Source organism: Oncorhynchus kisutch, linkage group LG27 (assembly GCF_002021735.2).
Source record: "Oncorhynchus kisutch isolate 150728-3 linkage group LG27, Okis_V2, whole genome shotgun sequence".
In the NCBI taxonomy this organism is placed as follows: domain Eukaryota; kingdom Metazoa; phylum Chordata; class Actinopteri; order Salmoniformes; family Salmonidae; genus Oncorhynchus; species Oncorhynchus kisutch.
The window spans coordinates 12,588,054-12,609,437 of record NC_034200.2 but is presented as its reverse complement, the minus strand read 5'-3'; the positions used below and the strand labels follow the sequence as shown (position 1 = coordinate 12,609,437).

General features: G+C 45.2%; 1 pseudogene; it reads left to right on the top strand.

Annotated features, from left to right (window-relative positions):
• The first annotated feature begins 5,925 nt into the window (after positions 1-5,925).
• On the top strand, positions 5,926-16,892 carry LOC109871513 (CCN family member 1-like; annotated as a pseudogene).
• Positions 16,893-21,384: the final 4,492 nt, after the last annotated feature.

Genomic DNA, 21,384 nt, shown 5'->3' with positions numbered 1-21,384 from the left:
CGTGTGCGAGCAAGGAGGCCTTCAAACCTGACTCAGTTACACCAGCTCTGTCAAGAGGAATGGGCCAAAATTCACCCAATTTATTGTGGGAAGCTTGTGGAAGGCTACCTGAAAGGTTTGACCCAAGTTAAACAATTTAAAGAAAATGCTACCAAATACTAATTGAGTGTATGTAAAATTCTGACCCACTGGGAATGTGATGAAAGAAATAAAAGCTGAAACAAATCATTCTCTCTGCTATTATTCTGACATTTCACATTCTTAAAATAAAGTGGTGATCCTAACTAATCTAAGACAGGGAATTTTTACTAGGATTAAATGTCAGGAATTGTGAAAAACGGAGTTTGAATGTATTTGGCTAAGGTGTATGTAAACTTCCGACTTCAAACTGTATATCCAGATGCGAGTGCAATGCTTTGAGTGAGGACTGTAAAATGCCTCTCACGTCTTATGATCAGGGATTAGATCAAATTCCCTGCCATATACAAAAGGGTGCATCATGCTCAGTTTGTGAATATTTTCTTCACACTGACAGACTCCTGCTCACATAACAGACTGGAACCATTTCTCTGTATTGTTCTTGCACGAGCACAGTTCCTAGGACCCACAGGTCCTGCATCTGCTATTGCTTTTGTGGAAGTGTCTTTGTCAAAGTACGCCAGTGTCACGGCTTCAGACAGTTTCTCTTTTAATGTCTGAAATGCCTTCTGTTTCAGTCCGAGGTGGAATGTTGTATCCTTCTTGGTCAATTTCCACAGAGACTCTGAGAGTGTAGAGAACTGGGGAACGAACCTACTGCTATAGCACACTGAGCCTTGAAAGCTACAAACCTCTGATGCCGCCTCAGGCTCCCTGTCCTCAACCACTGCTCTCACTCTTTCAGCTATTGGCCCAATGCCCTTCTGTGAGAGTAACATGCCCATAAACACCAATTTGTCTATGTTGAACTGACATTTCTTTGAGTTGAGAGTCAGCCCACAGTTCTCCAGCCTATTGGGGACAGCATGTAGCCACTGGTCATGGGTCTCCTTGTCCGGGGCGTGGACGTTGATGTCATCCGATATGTTCTCCACCCCCTCGATGCCTGCCAATGCTGTTGCGATTTCATGTTGATACTGCTCGCTCGCCGATTAAACTCCAAATATGAGTCTTTTATATCTGTATATCCCATTATGCACTGAAAACGTTGTTATGCCTCCCGACTCTGGTGTTGGCTCCAATTGATAATAGCCCCATTTAAGATCCAGTTTACTGAACATGACAGACCCATTCATTCCTTGCAAAAGTTAATCTACTGTGGGGATTTGGTACCTGCCACGTATGATTGCTGTGTTCACTTGTCTCATCCCCAGACACAGTCTTATGTCGCCGTCCGGTTTTGGCACTACCACTACCGGATTCACCCATGGTGTGGCACCATCCACTCTCTCCATTAAGTTTTGTAGTTCCTCTATCTTTTTTACCATAGCTTCTCTCAGGTGGTATGTCACATTTTTTTTATCAACATGTAGGTTGATCTGCTTTGTGTTTAGCTTACCCACCCCTTCAAACAACTTGGGGTATCGGTGATTTATCTGTGTTTTCACATTTGTCACTGCTTCTATGTCAACACCAACTTTTAGCACACCCAATTTGATGGCAGTCTCTTTACCTAGCAACAGTTACCTTACAATTAACTAAGCCTGTGTGCTGCGCTTGCTTGACTGTCTTTATTTGGCATGTGAAAACCCCTTTTACTGGTAATGACTCGCTTGATGAGTATGCATTAGCTTTTTATCAGTCAGTGATGAATGCCACCTGATTTCCTTGGCTTTCAACATTTCCCATGTGCTCTCATCTACTATGTTACTGGTGGCCCCAGAGTCATTTAACATGAATAAATTGACCCCTCCCACTGAGGACGTGATCCTGTCTGTGTTACTCTTCTCATTTACCACAAATGCACAGTCTCGGTTTTGTTAATCTGAAATAACATATTTCACAGTCTGTTTCGAGAAACCTTTTGGTCTTGCACATTTTTGCAAAATGGTCCTTCCCATTACATTTCTTGCAGGTCTGCCCAGGTGCTGGACAAGCAAGGTCCTTTGCAAAATGATCTGCATGTCCACAACGATATCACACCTTCTCTGATTTGTCCTTTCCTTCTGCATTCTGTCTCCGCCTCTTTTTGTGTTATTTCCCCTCCTTTTTGAAAACATCTTTAGCATCTGTACTCACATGCATTGCGGACATTTGCACTTCAATTCTTTCATTGTGCGACTAGCTCTAATGACCGCGCTAATGTTAGCGCCCTCCTCCAATAGTTTTCAGCGCACACATTCCGTATTACACTTGCTCAGTATAGCATCTCTAATCTGATTGTCTTTATCTCCAGCAAAGACACAGTCTTTAGCTGATTGTCTAAGACGAGTAACAAATTGCTAAACTTCTCCGCAGTTTTCTGTGTCAGTTGATAAAAGGTCTGTCTCGCGAACACTGTGTTCACCTGTGGCACGAAGTATGCATTTAACGCAAGCCACAACGTTGTCCGTTGGTTTCTCCGGTGTCTGCGAGTGTGGAGAAAATGTCCTGCACATCTGTCCCAGCATGATGTAGATGCAAAGCTCTCCGTTGTTTTGTAACCGCATCAACGTCACCGGGTGGTATTAATCCTTTTACCATCCGTGAACAGCTCAAACGCCATCATCCACTTGGTCCAGCGTGGACCTAGGGTTGCAGGCTCACTGTAGCAGTCAAACTTTGGTACAGTGTTTTCCATCTTGACGACACAAACTCACTTTTCAGATTTAACTATAATTTTCAAACGTTATCCTCGTCGCCATTGTTCAATCCTATACTTACAACTTGTGCGAAGTACTGAATTAAATCAACCAGACTCAGTTGTAAACTTCAACATGGCTTTACTCCATCACTGTCCGTGTAACAAACCCCACATTCCTTTACTGATTTGGTGACTTTCTATATCTGTAGTCACATCAATACACTAATCCACTGGTCAAAATCCACAGTATATCAGCTTTGACTTATTACCTAATATGGTTCCATAAAAATCATTCAACAATGCGTGGGAAGTGGGGCTATGTAGGAAAAAGTTCTACTCAAAACCGCAAATTCAGCAATTTTATTGTTCAGAGCTTTGTGATGCATGCTCCTCAAATATTAGGTCTGCTGTTGGCCTGGATTTGACTCGACTGACCCATATGCACTCTCAAGTTAGACAAGGACTAAATGAAAAGGTATGCCAGTCTGTTTTGCTAAGTTCCCTACTCACGCAAATCATCCTGAAGTAAAGGACAGGAATGAAGGGTGGAAAGTATTTTCCCACCTCATAATTGCTGTTGTTCTTTGATGTGGGTATAAGGGTATATTTCCAAAGGCACCTGCCAGGTTCATCCTGAATGGAATGTTCCTTCAGGCATTCCTCAAGCACATTCTGTAATCTCCTTTAGTCTTCTCTCAATCCGGACTCACTCTGGCTGAACAAAAAATTCCAGGAGGGGTCAAACATTCCAAACTCTCTTAGGCAAAGTACTTTTCTTGTTAAGAAAGACATTTGGGTTAGACATACATTTACTTATCCACCCACACCCAGATGGGTGACTGACAGGCATTTCAAATATGACTAGAGATAATAATAATAATAATTGTAATAATAACTTTTCAATTCAATTATAATTTTTTTTTTTTAAGTACTAACAAAGAAAAAGACAGAAGGAGAATTAAAATAAAAGATCTGAGATATAAGATGAGGCTAAACCAGGCCTTAAAGATGAGTAATAACATTTTGAAATCTATTCTAAAAGTGACTGGTAGTCAGTGTAGAGAAGTTAAATAGGTGTGATATGGTTGCATTTTTCTGGTGCCGAGCTGCAGCATTTTAAACTAACTGTAGACGACGGAGTGATTTATGACTGAGACATATACAAAGAGTAACAGTAATATAGGTGTGAGGAAATAAAAACACACAACTTTCTTTAGATCAGTGACTGAAATAAAATACATGACTTTAGATATATTTCTTGAATGTTAAAAGCAGGACTGGGCAACCTTCTTTACATGCAGCTCATTGGTGGACAAATGACCAAGGTTATTCACAATCTGTGTTCTAGCAAGGTGGGGGCCAAATAATAAAAAACTGATTTCTTATAATTGAGCTCGAAAACTTGTGAAGGCTAGCTACGCTAGCTTGGTCGCTGAGTCTGATCAGTAAATAAAGCGGTGTGTCATCCGCATAGCAGTGAAACTGAATGTTATGCTTGTGGATGATGTCACCAAGGGGAAGCATTTACAGGGAAAAAAGGAAGGGGCCCAGAATTTACCCCTGAGGGACACCATAGTGAATAGGTGCTGGGGACAATACTGAACCACCCATGCTCACTGAGAAACACCAGCCACATGAATATGACCTGAACTAGTCAATACTATTGATCATAACATCCTCGTTGACCGACTGGAGAGGTGGTTGGGAATCTTGCCCGGAGATTCCCAACCACCTCTCCAGTCGGTCAACGAGGATGTTATGATCAATAGTATCACATGCGGAAATGAGATCCAAAAGAACTAGAATAGAGCATTCACTGGTATCAGCAGCCAACTGGAGGTCATTACTGTCTTTCAATGAAGCAGTTTCTGTACTGTAAAGTTTGGATTTTTTTTATATTCAAATAAGCCACTAATTGCTTGAAAACAACTTTAAAAAACAAACAAGTTTAGAGATAGTGCCTTCAGAAGCCAGCAGCATACTCCCCTACATCCCAGTGCTGGCCTGCTTCTGAAACTAAGCAGGGTTGGTACTGGTCGGTCCCTGGATGGGAGACCAGATGCTGCTGAAAGTGGTGTTGGAGGGCCTGGTCTAAAAAAAAATATCCCAATGATTGGGGTAAACTGAACCAGGGTGTCTGTAGTGACGCCTCTAGCACTGAGATGCAGTGCCTTAGACCACTGCACCACTCGGGTGCCCTGTGTAGGGTGCTGTCTTTCAGACGGGACGTTAAATGTGTGTCCTGACTCTCTGTGGTCACTTATTGCAAGAGTAGGGATGTTAACCCCCGGTGTCCTGGCTAAATTCACAATCTGGCCCTCATACCATCACAGTCACTTAATCATCCCCAGATTACAATTGGCTCATTCATCCCCCTCTTCCCTGTAAAAATTCCCCAGGTCGTTCCTGTGAATGTGTTCTCAGTCAACTTACCTGGTTAAAGAAAAGATAATTACACATTTTGTCATGTTACAGCAAGGTGAGACTCTGGCAAACAGTTTATTCTTGGTTTTAACTGGTGCCACCGAGTCTAAAGTAGCCTGACATATGTCATGAAAACTGTTCAGCAACTCATCGGTGTGACGACAAAGAACAAGAACATCAGTAGAGGATACTAAAAGCCTTCACGAATGTTCTAGCAGTTGTGGAGAAAAGGATGCGAGGACGAGTGGTGACAGATATTTGTAGGAGGAGGAGAAAGCATTTTAATAGTTCTAAGCCCTTAGATCGCAAGATCTATTTACTAAGCTAAGATGGTCGCAAAATTGATCCTTTAGCCACTTGATTTTGAACTTTAGGACCCTATAGGTATAAAAAGTATTTGATGAAACATTGAATTTGGCCCCTTCTGCTTTAGCCCATAGAAATGCATTGAATAACACATTCATACATGGCAAAACAGAAAGTCCAAAAATAAATAATAAGGAACAAGGTTTTGAACTGTCTGTCCTATATCTGAGATATAAGTAAAAGGAGTATTGAAAAATATATAATAATGTACAGCCCGGTACTGGGTTGGTTACCTTCGATTGACTCCCCTGAAGCTTGTATGCGTCATAGAGCAGAACAATCGACACCTTTATGCTCATGAGCGTCTCCTGTGTCGCTATTGGTGTCATATGGTTCAGTCCTAATGGTCAATTTTGTGAGAAGACCTCTTCGAAATGAGGACGTTCAAGGTAGAGAGTTCAGACAACTGCCATAAAGCTTGTGGATGTCATAGAGCCGAACAACCGTGAGAGTCTCCCCTTTCGATATTGGTGACATATTAATTGTAGCTCACAGAGTTCTGGTTTTACAGACAATTTCATGACTATTTTCTTGTCCGGATCCTCTCATGTGTAGAAAAAGGCAGCTCTCACAAGCCCCATGTTATGGAATAGGTGCAAACTTAAAAAATTGCGGAAAGAGTGGATTGAGCTGCAGGGACCACAGTAAGTCTCTAGCATAAACACACAGGTGTGTCAATCGACTCAATTTTTGTATTTTTTTTACTATACTGAGATGGTCATAGACGCACACATCAATAGTTTACAAGTTATCAGTATTCAGACCATAGGACAGCACGAGATCAATAGTATAGCCTTTGTTGTGTATAGGCCCTGTGGCATGTAGAATAAAGTTAAAGCACTCGAACAGGTTAAGAAACTCCCCAACAAGTGCATTATTTGGATAACACACATTGTTAAGATCTCCAAGAATAATAAGCCTGTCATATTTAGCGTAGCAAAAGATTGCAGGTCAGAGAATTCTGCAATGAACAAACTATTTGGTTTAGGAGGCCAGTACACTAAAATATACAAAGTGGGCTGTTTCTTGTTCAAGCTAAAGATAAGGCTCTAAAACTAGGAAAATTTGACACATGACACAGGGCTACATAATAGTGCATTCCGAAAGTATTCAGACCCATTCCTTTTTTCCACATTTTAAAATGGATGAAAAATATATTTTTTCCCACATTTTAAAATGGATGAAAAATATATTTTTTCCCCTCCTCAATCTACACACCATACCCCATAATCACAATGCGTAAAGTTTATTTTTTATTTTTTTATTTTTTACAAATGCATCAAAAACAAAAAACAGATACATTATTAGTATTCAGACCCTTTACTATGAGACTATGAGACTATGAGACTCTAAATTGAGCTCAGGTACACCCTGTTTCCATTGATCATCCTTGAGATGTTTCAACTACTTGATTGAACTACTTAAATTCAATTGATTGGACTTGATTTGGAAAGGCACACACCTGTCTATATAAGGTTCCAGAGTTGACAAGGCATGTCCGAGCAAAAACCAACTCATGAGGTCCAAGGAATTGTCCGAAAGAGCTCTGAGACAGGATTCTGTCGAGGCACAGATCTGGGGAAGGGCAACAAAAAATGTCTGCGTTATTGAACACAGTGGCCTCCATCGTTCTTTAATGGTAGAAGTTTGGAACCACCAAGAGTCTTCCTAGAGCTGGCCGCCTGTCACGACTCCGACCGAAGGACACTCCCCTTCCCGTTTGGGTGGCGCTCGGCGGTTGTCGTCGCCGGCCTACTAGCTGCTACTGATTATTTCCTCCCCCTCCTTATGTGTTGATTTGTGTGCACCTGTTTTGAGTTAGGTAGTAAGGCTTTATTAGTCAGCCGGCCCGCAGGGTTCCTTGTGCGGGATTAATTATTGTGATCGTCTGTTTGATGTACTTGTGTGCACGTCTATGGGTTTTGTGTTTTCCCATTTTGTGGGTTTTCCCTGGACAGTTTAAGTCCCCCTGTTTGGGGCATTTGTTTGTTCAGTACGCCCTGTGTTTTTGTGAGGGTTGGCTTATGTTCAGCGTTTTCTCAGTGCATTAAAATAGCACTCCCCTGAACTCTCTGCTTCCTGCGCCTGACTCCTCACCCACTACACTCAGACCGTTACAGAATCCCGCACCACTGGAATGGAGTCCGCAGGAGCAACAGCCACTCCCCTCCCATCGATGGAAGAGAGGGTTCTACATCACACCACCGTTCTCCATCGGATCGGAATGGCGAAGAATCTGGTGATGGAGAGAATGGACCGATGGGAGAGAAGCGGTCTCCTCTCTCCACCTTCGGCCCCCCCTCCTCAGGACTCCCCATCTCCCGACTCCAGCACCCTCCTTCTTACGCTCCCGAGGGTCTATGATGGAGAGGCAGCAGGGTGCCAGGGGTTCTTACTCCAGCTAGAACTGTACCTGGCCACCGTCAGACCTACTCCCTCGGGAGCGGAGAGGGTGAATGTCCTCATCTCCTGCCTCACGGGTCGTGCTCTGGAGTGGGCAAATGCAGTTTGGAATGGCCCAGACTCAGCTAAGGAGCACTACCCCGAGTTTTCTCGCCGCTTCCGCGCCGTGTTTGACCATCCCTGGCTGGCCTGGCACAATCCAACATTTTTGTGGAGACAGGGGGTTCTCCAGGGGTGGTCAGAGGAGTGTTCTGGAAGGTGTCTGGGAGTTTCCGTCGGTGCCACCTCGGTGGAAAGTCCAGACCAGGGTCCCACAGTGTGCATTCCCCCCGAGTATGCCGATTTGGCAATCGCTTTTAGTAAAAAGAAGGCGACTAAATTACCACCACATCGACCGGGAAGGGATTGTGCGATAGATCTCCAGGTAAACGCTGCGCTTCCCAAGAGTCACGTGTACCCATTGTCCCAAGAGGAGACGTTGGCTATGGAGACATATATCACGGAGTGTCTGGGACAGGGGTACATTCGGTCCTCCATTTCACCCGTCTCCTCAAGTTTATTTTTTGTGAAGAAAAAGGAGGGATGTTTGCGTCCGTGTATTGATTATAGAGGTCTAAATGCCATCACAGTGGGGTTCAGCTACCCACTACCTCTCATTGCTACGGCAGTGGAATCCTTTCAGGGAGCGCAGTTCTTCACAAAATTGGATCTCAGGAGCGCATATAGCCTGGTGCGTATTCGGAAGGGAGACGAGTGGAAAACCGCATTTAGTACCACATCGGGCCACTATGAGTACTGCATCATGCCGTATGGGTTAAAAAATGCTCCAGCCATTTTTAAATCCTTTGTAGACGATATTCTCAGGGACCTGCACGGGCAGGGAGTGGTTGTTTATGTCGATGACATTCTGATCTACTCAGCCACTCACGCCGCGCATGTGTCTCTGGTACGCAAGGTGCTTGGTAGACTGCTGGAGCATGACCTATACGTCAAGGCTGAGAAGTGTGTGTTCTCCAAACGAGCCGTCTCCTTTCTGGGTTATCGCATTTCCACCTCGGGGGTGGAGATGGAGGGTGACCGCAGTAAGGCCGTGCGCAATTGGCCGACTCCAACCACGGTAAAAGAGGTGCAGCGGTTTTTGGGTTTTTCCAACTACTACCGGAGGTTTATCCGGGGTTTTGGCCAGGTAGCGGCTCCAATTACCTCACTGCTAAAGGGGGCCCCGGTGCGGTTGCAATGGTCGGCAGAGGCGGACAGAGCTTTCAACAAGTTGAAGGCGCTGTTCACGGATGCACCCGTGTTGGCGCATCCGGACCCCTCTCTAGCATTCATAGTGGAGGTGGACGCGTCCGAGGCTGGGGTGGGTGCCGTGCTATCACAGCGCTCGGGTACGCCACCAAAACGCCGCCCCTGCGCTTTCTTCTCGAGGAAGCTCAGCCCAGCGGAGCGTAACTATGATGTGGGGGACCGGGAGTTGTTAGCGGTGGTCAGGGCTCTGAAGGTGTGGAGACACTGGCTTGAGGGGGCTAAGCACCCCTTTCTCATCTGGACCGACCACCAAAATCTGGAGTATATTCGGGCAGCTAGGAGACTGAACCCGCGGCAGGCAAGGTGGGCCATGTTTTTCACTCGATTCCGGTTCACTTTATCATATAGACCGGGCTCCCAGAACGTGAAGGCGGACGCACTGTCCCGCTTTTACGACACGGAGGATAGGTCCACCGAACCTACTCCCATCCTTCCGGCCTCAAAGCTGATGGCACCGGTGGTATGGGAGGTGGACTCGGACATCGAGCGGGCGTTACGGGCTGAACCAGCGCCTCCTCAGTGTCCGGCAGGGCGGAGGTACGTGCCGCTTGGTGTTCGGGACCAACTGATTCGGTGGGCTCACGTCCTACCCTCCTCGGGTCACTCTGGGGTGAGGAGGACAGTAGGGAGCCTTCGGGGGAGGTATTGGTGGCCTACCTTGGCTAGGGACGTTAAGGTTTATGTCTCCTCCTGTTCGGTATGCGCCCAGAGTAAGGCTCCTAGGCACCTTCCTAGAGGGAAGTTACAACCCCTCCCCGTTCCACAACGGCCATGGTCACATCTATCCGTAGATTTCCTGACCGACCTTCCCCTGTCTCAGGGCAACACCACGATTCTGTTGATTGTGGATCGGTTCTCTAAGTCCTGCCGTCTCCTCCCGTTGCCCGGTATCCCAACAGCCCTACAGACTGCGGAGGCATTATTCACCCACGTCTTCCGGCACTACGGGGGGCCAGAGGACATCGTTTCTGATCGGGGTCCCCAGTTCACGTCCCGAGTATGGAGGGCGTTCATGGAGCGTCTGGGGGTCTCGGTCAGCCTGACCCCTGGTTATCACCCTGAAAGTAATGGGCAGGTGGAGAGAGTAAACCAGGAGGTGGGTAGGTTTCTGCGGTCGTACTGCCAGGACCGGCCAGGGGAGTGGGCGAGATACATCCCCTGGGCGGAAATGGCCCAGAACTCATTACGCCACTCCTCTACTAATGTGTCCCCCTTTCAGTGTGTGTTGGGGTACCAGCCGGTCCTGGCACCGTGGCATCCGAGCCAGACCGAGGCTCCTGCGGTGGAAGAATGGGTGCAGCGCTCCAAAGAAACCTGGAGAGCCGTCCAGGAATCCCTTCAACAGGCTAGTGGACGGCAGAAAAGGAGTGCTGACCGCCACCGCAGTGAGGCCCCCGTGTTTGTACCAGGGGACAGGGTCTGGCTCTCGACCCGAAACCTACCCCTCCGCGTGCCCTGCCGGAAGCTTGGGCCGCAGTGTGTAGGGCCGTTCAAAGTCCTGAGGAGAATAAACGAGGTGTGTTATCGATTACAACTCCCTTCCTATTATCGTATTAACCCCTCATTTCATGTGTCTCTCCTCAGTCCGGTGGTAGCTGGTCCCCTACAGGACGGTGAGGTGCTTGAGGTCCCTCCTCCCCCTCTGGACATCGAGGGGTCCCCGGCGTATACGATACAGGCCATTCTGGACTCGAGACGCCGGGTGAGGGGCCTGCAGTACCTCGTGGACTGGGAGGGGTACGGTCCGGAGGAGAGGTGCTGGGTACCCACCAGGGACATTTTGGATCCGTCAATGTTGAGGGATTTCCATCGCCTCCATCCGGATCACCCTGCGCCTCGTCCTCCGGGTCGACCTCGAGGCCGGTGTCGGCGCGCTGCGGGAGCCACGCGTCAAGGGGGGGGGGGGGGTACTGTCACGACTCCGACCGAAGGACACTCCCCTTCCCGTTCGGGTGGCGCTCGGCGGTCGTCGTCGCCAGCCTACTAGCTGCTACTGATTATTTCCTCCCCCTCCTTATGCGTTGATTGTGTGCACCTGTTTTGAGTTAGGTAGTAAGGCTTTATTAGTCAGCCGGCCCGCAGGGTTCCTTGTGCGGGATTAATTATTGTGATCGTCTGTTTGATGTACTTGTGTGCACGTCTATGGGTTTTGTGTTTTCCCATTTTGTGGGTTTTCCCTGGACAGTTTAAGTCCCCCTGTTTGGGGCATTTGTTTGTTCAGTACGCCCTGTGTTTTTGTGAGGGTTGGCTTATGTTCAGCGTTTTCTCAGTGCATTAAAATAGCACTCCCCTGAACTCTCTGCTTCCTGCGCCTGACTCCTCACCCACTACACTCAGACCGTTACACCGCCCGGCCAAACTGTACAATCAGGGGAGAAGGGCCTTGGTTAGGGAAGTTACGAAGAACCCGAGGGTCACTCTGACAGAGCTCTACAGTTCCTCTGTCGACAAGGGAGAACCACCATCTCTGCAGAACCCCACCAATCAGGCCTTTATGGTAGAGTGGCCAGATGGAAGCCACTCCTCAGTAAAAGGCACATGACAGCCCACTTGGAGTTTGCCAAAAGGCACCCAATGACTCTCAGAGCATAAGAAACAAGATTCTCTGGTTTGATGAAACAAAGATTGAACTCTTTGGCCTGAATGCCAAGCATCACATCTGGAGGAGACCTGGCACCATCCCTATGGTGAAGCATGGTGGTGGCAGCATCATGCTGTGGGGATGTTTTTCAGCGGCAGGGACTGGGAGACTAGTCAGGATCGAGGCAATGATGAACGGAGCAAAGTACAGAGAGAGCCTTGATGAAAACCTGTTCCAGAGCGCCCAGGACCTCAGACTGGGGCAACGACCATAAGCACACAGCCAAGACAATACATGAGTGGTTTTGGGACAAGTCTCTGAATGTTCTTGAGTGGCCCAGCCAGAGCCCGGACTTGAACCTGATCGAACATCTCTGAAGAGACCTGAAAATAGCTGTGCAGCGACGCTCCCCATCCAACCTGACAGAGCTTGAGAGGATCTGCAGAGAAGAATGGGAGAAACTCCACAAATACAGGTGTGCCAGGCTTGTAGCTTCATGCTCAAGAAGAGTCAAGGCTGTAATCGCTGCGAAAAGGGCTTCAACAAAGTACTGTGTAAAGGGTCTGAATACAGTGTTTTTTGTTTTTTTATTTGCACAAAAAAAACAAAAAATCTTTGTTAATATGGGTGTGTGTAGATTGATGAGGGAAAAAACCGATTTAATCCATTTTAGAATAAGGCTGTAACTTAATAAAAATGTTTAAAAGTCTAGGGGCCTGAATACTTGTCTCTATGCATACACTTGTCTCTATGAATGACGGCTACCCCACCACCTTATCCAGACGGCCTGAATTTCTGTAGATAAGCAAAGGCTGGAGGAGTAGTTTCATTTAGACAACTAAAATCCTCGGGTTTAACTCAGGCTTCAGTAAAGCATGAAAATATCAATGTCATTGGAAATAATAAGATCACTGAATAACTTATTATTTAGATATCTTACATTCACTATACCGATCTTGACAAGAATAGCTTGCCAGATTAACAGAGGTATTCAGGGGAGTTAGAGAAACATAAATTAGGTCACTTCCATTAACAGCACTACGGGACATAGTATGCTATCTAGGTTGCCAATTATGACAGGAAGGACTGGAGCAACACCAGACCAAGACAGCACTAACAAGGGAATTCATTTAAAAACAAACACTGACCATAGCTTGAGGGCAATATTCTAAAAACCTGGGCTGGCCTAACCCTAGGGAGACCGATTTCTTCCATTCAGTTAGCCATTGAAATATGTCACTCATCTTGTAATATTTAGGCTTACTTTCATCCTAGCTCTCTAAGGAAATGGTTAAGAGTGCTGATCCATCACATTTAGCCCCTCCCAGGGCATCTCATAGTATCATCTGATGAGCTGTTTTCATCACGAACATGAACAAATAAAAAGTACCAGTTCCCCAGGGATCACAGGTATCTTTATACAGGTATTTTGATACCAATTGTGCATTTATTCCTTGTCATTATCTTTCTATAATTTTTTTGGTTAGTCTACACCATGTTGTTTACAAGGCATGTGACAATTACAATTTGGGGCCCACGTTAGGACAGGAAAGACGATACATAAATATCTTAAAATAAATAGCCTTGTTTCCGACATGAAATAGCCTGTAACATGGTCATGGAAACCCTGTAAGAATTAAAGTAGACAGGGTGGTATTTGGCTTGAATGGAGGAAGCATTGGGAGACATTTCTCGCATAGCTTTGGAACAGTTCACCCGTCAGCTAACGCACACGTCAGATCTCTTTCGGATATAAAAGAGGAGAGGGGGACACCAGAGAACCCAGTAAGTCTGTAGGTAGTTTACATTGCGCATTCCGTGTGCAAACGCGTGGATTGATCCATCTAAATGAGCCTCTATCTTTGCTAACATTGTACCAATACTATGTCAGTAGACATGAAGATTTTGGCGCTTTCCTTTGTTGTTTTCCTCTATGGGAGTTTAAATTCGGTAAGAAAACATATAGCCTAATTCATGATCATTCATAGCCTACAAGAATATGCGTGATTGATTGCCAATGCCCAGGGTGGGTGGTGCTCGATGGCGATTAAGATCCCCACTCCATCCTACAGTCGAATATTTTTTTTTAGGAGAAATCACAAATGAAGTCAACATTTCTATTATAACATGTTTCTGGTATTTTAGGCATCAGCATCTTGTCCCTCCGAATGTTCGTGTCCTCGTGAGGTAGGCCTACCCAGGTGCGAACCAGGAATCAGCTTTGTGTCAGACGGCTGTGGATGCTGCAAAGTCTGCGCTCGGCAGCTCAATGAAGACTGCAGCAAGACAGAGCCATGCGACCACATCAAGGGACTGGAGTGCAATCTTGGGGCTGCTTCTGGCACAGCTAAAGGCATCTGTCGTGGTATGATAAAGTTGTATAGGAAACAATAATTCTGATACCCTGCTGCGGTCATTGATAGTCTATTACTTCTAGAAATCTAGCTCCTATGGGTTTTGATGTAGAGATGTAGTTTTAAAAAAACGTGTTTATTATAACGTTTTAAATAAGGAATTATGCTTCTGGTTTATTTACGGAGCATTCTCTATAATTAGAATATTACACTTGACTAGGGTTGCAAAGCTACCGGTAATTTACCAAAGTTAGCAGAATCTTCAGTAATGCTGGTAATTAAAATGTAATATACTCGAATAACTTATAAAATATATATTCATATATAGCATTCATTTTTATATCTGTGTCCATATTGTCGATGTTTCTAGTGGATAAACCATGTGGTTCAAGAGAAAATAGCCTAATTGATGAAAAAAGCATATATTCAACAATGGCATTATTTTTTACTTAACTTTGCAACTATTGACTATTTTCACAACTGCCACAAATTTGGCGCCAAAACAAAGACATATTAAAATAAATACAAATGTGTAAAAAAAGAATATTTCATGCTGAAACCCTCATTAAACACCAATGGTATTCACTAAGTTGATGGTTTATATTTAGGATAATGTTTTAAAGCTTTGTCATTTTGATTTATATTTTAAAATATTATTTTTTAATTATATATATTATACATGTAAAAGACTACACAGAGGGCCAGAGATAATTACAGACACCTGTGATAATCTGAAGTACCCCAAAAAAAGGCCACTAGATCTCATCTGATAAAATTCCCCCAAATACTTGAAAGTTAACACAATTCTGGTTATTTGACTGGTAAAGTTTGAAAGTTTCCAGTAATATACCCTGCCTTTGTCACATAGTAACAGTCTCCCCATCTGCTTCTCCAAACAGCCAAAACAGATGGAAGACCCTGCGAGTACAACAGCAAGATCTACCAGAATGGAGAGAGCTTCCTTTCCAACTGCAAGCACCAGTGTACGTGCATTGATGGTGCCGTGGGGTGTATGCCCCTGTGCCCCCAGCAGCTCTCCCTGACCAAACTGGGCTGTGCCAAACCCAAGCTGGTCAAAGTACCTGGTCGCTACTGTGAGGAGCTAGTCTGCCCTGAGGAGGGGAACGTGTTGGGCTCAGCCTCAGCAGACAAGGTCAGAAAAGATGGCCGCCAGGATAAACATTCTGAAGATGACCTCACAAACAAGAACGAGCTGGTGTCTGTCGACAGAGGAGGACTCAAGTCTTTACCTGGTGAGTCAATTGAACTCTGTTTATTCCAGTGATTAGGTTAGTGGATTTATTGAGCTCCAATAGATGTTCAGCCTCAGTTAACATCCAGACGGAGTTAAATGGAAATTCCATTTATCAACAATCGATGTGTCATCCAAGGGTGTAGCCAGAAATTTGTTGGGGGTGGGCCTGCATAAATTTGGATGGGCCATGTAGTATTTTTGTAATAATAATGTATCATTGTTTTGCTTTTGCTCAATCTGATTGGATGGGCCTGGCTCCCCAGTGGGCGGGCTTGTGCCCACCCATGCCTTCGCCCCTGTTATCATCTCACATTAGATTTAAACCAGTAGAGGATGCTGAGGGGAGGACGGCTCATAGTAATGGCTGGAACAGAGTGAATGGAATGGCATCAAACCATGTGTTTGATGTATTTGTTTCCATTCAACTTATTCTGTTCCAGCCAATACCACGAGCTTGTCCTCCCCAATTAAGGTGCCACCAACCTCCTGTGATTTAAACTCATGTCCAATTTGCTTGAAGTTTTGTGGGACCTGGCCTCCATTGCACATTGAATAATTGTCTGGCCATCTTTCCCCACAGCTTTCAGAAGTAAGCCTGAGAGTCGCCTGATGTCCAAGGGGAACAAGAGGTGTGTGACTCAGACCACAGCCTGGTCCCCCTGTGCCAAGTCCCGTGGCACAGGAGTATCCTCCCGGCTCACCAACAACAACAGCCAGTGCAAGCTGGTGAAGGAGACTCGTCTCTGTGAGTTCCGCCTTGCTCCCAGTCAGCCTACTCCAACATCAAGGTATACATCAAATCAAACCGACAATGCCATGCCATCACCTGGGTGACACTGAATCATAAGGACATGTATGTCTAGTCCATCAACATTCGGATCACACATTGTTCTTCTTCTCCTCTCACCAACAGAAGGGTAAGGAGTGCAGTCGTATTGAAAAGGCCAGCCCTCCATTGAAACAGACCTACGCAGATTGCAGCAGTGTGAATAAGTTCCGTCCCAGGTACTGTGATTCCTGTCTGGACGGGCGCTGCTGCACCTCTCAGCAGACCCAGACTATGACGGTCCGCTTTGAGGACGGAGACACCTTCAGCAAGGATGTCATAGTCAGAGTCCTGTCCATGTGACTTCAACTGTTCCCATAGCAACGAGAGGCCCTGTATGTTCTACAGGCTCTCCAATGATATCCACAAGTCCAGAGACTGAGGGGAAGGGAAAGTTGAGGGAATAAAAGTGTGGGAGATGAGAGTTAGGATAACTCCAGATGTGCACCGTTATGCTGGAGACATTTATTCAGAGGATTTTTGAAATGAATTGCTTCGTAATATTGGAGCGTTACTGGTTGCTTCGATATGGAGCGTAATGCTACAGTGCCTTGCGAAAGTATTCGGCCCCCTTGAACTTTGCGACCTTTTGCCACATTTCAGGCTTCAAACATAAAGATATAAAACTGTATTTTTTTGTGAAGAATCAACAACAAGTGGGACACAATCATGAAGTGGAACGACATTTATTGGATATTTCAAACTTTTTTAACAATCAAAAACGGAAAAATTGGGCGTGCAAAATTATTCAGCCCCCTTAAGTTCATACTTTGTAGCACCACCTTTTGCTGCGATTACATCTGTAAGTCGCTTGGGGTATGTCTCTATCAGTTTTGCACATCGAGAGACTGAAATTTTTTCCCATTCCTCCTTGCAAAACAGCTCGAGCTCAGTGAGGTTGGATGGAGAGCATTTGTGAACAGCAGTTTTCAGTTCTTTCCACAGATTCTCGATTGGATTCAGGTCTGGACTTTGACTTGGCCATTCTAACACCTGGATATGTTTATTTTTGAACCATTCCATTGTAGATTTTGCTTTATGTTTTGGATCATTGTCTTGTTGGAAGACAAATCTCCGTCCCAGTCTCAGGTCTTTTGCAGACTCCATCAGGTTTTCTTCCAGAATGGTCCTGTATTTGGCTCCATCCATCTTCCCATCAATTTTAACCATCTTCCCTGTCCCTGCTGAAGAAAAGCAGGCCCAAACCATGATGCTGCCACCACCATGTTTGACAGTGGGGATGGTGTGTTTAGGGTGATGAGCTGTGTTGCTTTTACGCCAAACATAACGTTTTGCATTGTTGCCAAAAAGTTCAATTTTGGTTTCATCTGACCAGATCACCTTCTTCCACATGTTTGGTGTGTCTCCCAGGTGGCTTGTGGCAAACTTTAAACAACACTTTTTATGGATATCTTTAAGAAATGGCTTTCTTCTTGCCACTCTTGCATAAAAGGCCAGATTTGTGCAATATACGACTGATTGTTGTCCTATGGACAGAGTCTCCCACCTCAGCTGTAGATCTCTGCAGTTAATCCAGAGTGATCATGGGCCTCTTGGCTGCATCTCTGATCAGTCTTCTCCTTGTATGAGCTGAAAGTTTAGAGGGACTGCCAGGTCTTGGTAGATTTTCAGTGGTCTGATACTCCTTCCATTTCAATATTATCGCTTGCACAGTGCTCCTTGGGATGTTTAAAGCTTGGGAAATCTTTTTGTATACAAATCCGGCTTTAAACTTCTTCACAACAGTATCTCGGACCTGCCTGGTGTGTTCCTTGTTCTTCATGATGCTCTCTGCGCTTTTAACGGACCTCTGAGACTATCACAGTGCAGGTGCATTTATACGGAGACTTGATTACACACAGGTGGATTGTATTTATCATCATTAGTCATTTAGGTCAACATTGGATCATTCAGAGATCCTCACTGAACTTCTGGAGAGAGTTTGCTGCACTGAAAGTAAAGGGGCTGAATAATTTTGCACGCCCAATTTTTCAGTTTTTGATTTGTTAGAAAAGTTTGAAATATCCAATAAATGTCTTTCCACTTCATGATTGTCTCCCACTTGTTGTTGATTCTTCACAAAAAAATACAGTTTTATATCTTTATGTTTGAAGCCTGAAATGTGGCAAAAGGTCGCAAAGTTCAAAGGGGCCGAATACTTTCGCAAGGCACTGTATGTTGAAATATTTCACTTCATTGACAACTTATGTTTTGTTTATTCAAACAAGGCATGAGATGCACTAGAGTTTTGAATGCATGCCTATGTTTTTGTGTATCTATTTAAAAAAAAGTACATTCAACATGAAAACTTTGAAAAGACAGTGTAGTTTCTTTGTGGCATCTACTAAAAATGATTCATTTTCAATATCACAATATTAGTAATATTTATCTATAACATTTTTACGTTTTATTAAGATGTGATAGGCCATAATGGAAAATGATATTTGAGCATTTATTTTGTTTTATGTATGTAATTAATAAAATATGTATTTATGGAACCTGATGCTCTGTCGTGAATGAGTAGATATCACATAATCCTATTGTGGCGCCGGAGGAGATTTCTCGCCTCGTACTGGACGGAGATTTACTTTAACGAGTCGGACGCAAAAGATTTACTTCAGACACTGGACAAGGCCCAAATCCCCGTCATTCGCATTAAGAAGAGATGGAGATATAAGGGTCATAGGTTGGGGTGCATTGTAAGAATCCGACAGCGAGTGGGTAACCCACCTCTACCATCAGGTCTATTAGCCAACATGCAATCACTGGATAATAAACGTGATGAGCTCCAATCAAGACTATCCTACCAACGGGACATTAAAAACTGTAATATCTTATGTTTCACTGAGTCGTGGCTGAACGACGACATGGATGACATACAGCTGGCTGGGTTTTCTGTGCATCGGCAAGATAGAACATCTGCCTCCGGTAAGACAAGGGGTGGTGGTCTGTGTCTATTTGTCAATCACAGCTGGTGCACAAAATTAAATATTAATGAAGTTTCGAGGTTTGCTAGACTGAGGTTTAGTATCTCATGATAAGCTGTAGAACACACTATTTACCAAGAGAGTTTATCAATATTTTAGCTGTCTATTTACCACCACAAACCGATGCTGGCACTAAGACCGCACTCAACGAGCTGTAAAAGGCCATAAGCAAACATGGAAATGTTCATCCAGAGGCGGTGCTCCTAGTAGCCAGGGATTTTAATACAGGAAACTCAAATCCATGTTTCCTCATTTCTACCAGCATGTTACATGTACAACCAGAAAAAAAACTATACCGCCTTTACTCCACACACAGAGACGTGTACAAAGCTCTCCTTCGCCCTCCATTTGGCAAATCTGACCATAACTCTATCCTCCTGATTCCTGCTAACAAGCAAAAACTAAAGCAGGAATTACCAGTGACTCGCTCAATACGGAAGTGGTCAGATAACACAGATGCTAAGCTACAGGACTGTTTTGCAAGCACAGACAGGAATATGTTCAGGGATTCTTCCGATGACACTGTGGAGTTCACCGCATTGGTCACTTGCTTCATCAATAAGTGCATCGATGACGTCGTCCCACAGTGACCGTATGTACCCCAACCAGAAGCCATGGATTACAGGCAACATCCGGACTGAGCTAAAGGGTAGAGTTTCCGCTTTCAAGAATCGGGACTCTAACCCAGACGCTTATAAGAAATCCCGCTATGTCCTCCGACGAACCATCAAACAGGCAAAGCATCAATAAAGGTCTAAGATTGAATCCTACCACACCAGCTCTGACACTCGTCGGATGTGGCAGGGATTGCAAACTATTATGGATTACAAAAGGAAGCACAGCCGTGAGCTTCCCAGTGACACAAGCCTACCAGACGAGCTAAATTACTTCTATGCTCGCTTCGTGGCAAGTAACACTGAAACATGCATGAGAGTATCAGCTGTTCCAGACGACTGTGTGATCATGCTCTCCGTAGCCGATGTGAGTAAAACCTTTAAATAGGTCAACATTCACAAGGCTGCAGGACCAGACAGATTACCAGGACGTGTACTCCGAGCATGCGCTGACCAACTGGCAAGTGTCTTCACTGATATTTTCAACCTCTCCCTGACTTGAGTCTGTAATACCAACACGTTTCAAGCAGACCACCATAGTCCCTGTGCCCAAGAACACCAAGGTAACCTGCCTAAATGACTACCGACCTGTAGCACTCACGTCCGTTGTCATGAAGTGCTTTGAAATGCGGGTCACGGCTCACATCAACACCATTATCCCAGGAACCCTAGACCCACTCCAATTTGCATACAGACCCAACAAATCCAGAGATGATGCAATCTCGATTGCACTCCACACTGCCCTTTCCCACCTGGACAAAAGGAACACCTACATGAGAATGCTATTCATTGACTATAACTCAGTATTCAACACCATAGTTCCCTCAAAGCTCATCACTAAGCTAAGGACCCTGTGATTAAACACCTCTCTCTGCAAGTGGATCATAGACTTCCTAACGGGCCTCCCCCCAGGTGGCAAGGGTCGGTAACAACACATCTGCCATGCTGATCCTCAAAACAGGGGTCCCTCAGGGGTTCGTGCTCAGGCCCCACCTGTTCGCCCATGACTGCATGGCCAAGCACGACTCCAACACAATCATTAAACTTGCTGATGACACAACAGTGGCCTGCTCACTGACAATGATGAAACAATGATGAAACAGCCTATAGGGAAGAGGTCAGAGACCTGGCAGTGTGGTGCCAGGATAACAACCTCTACCACAATGTGATCAAGACAAAGGAGATGATCATGGACTACATGAAAAGGAGGGCCGAGCACATCCCCATTCTCATCGAAGGAGCTGTGGTGAACCAGGTTGAGAGCTTCAAGTTCATTGGTGTCCACATCACCAACAAACTGTCATGGTCCAAACACACTAAGACAGTTGTGAAGAGGGCACGACAAAAGCCTATTCCCCCTCAGGAGACAGGAGAAAGATTTGGCATGGGCCCTCAGATCCTCAAAAAGTTCTACAACTGCACCACCGAGAGCATCCTGACTGGTTGCATCACCGCCTGGTATGGCAAGTGCTCAGCCGCCGACCGCAATGCACTACAGAGGGCAG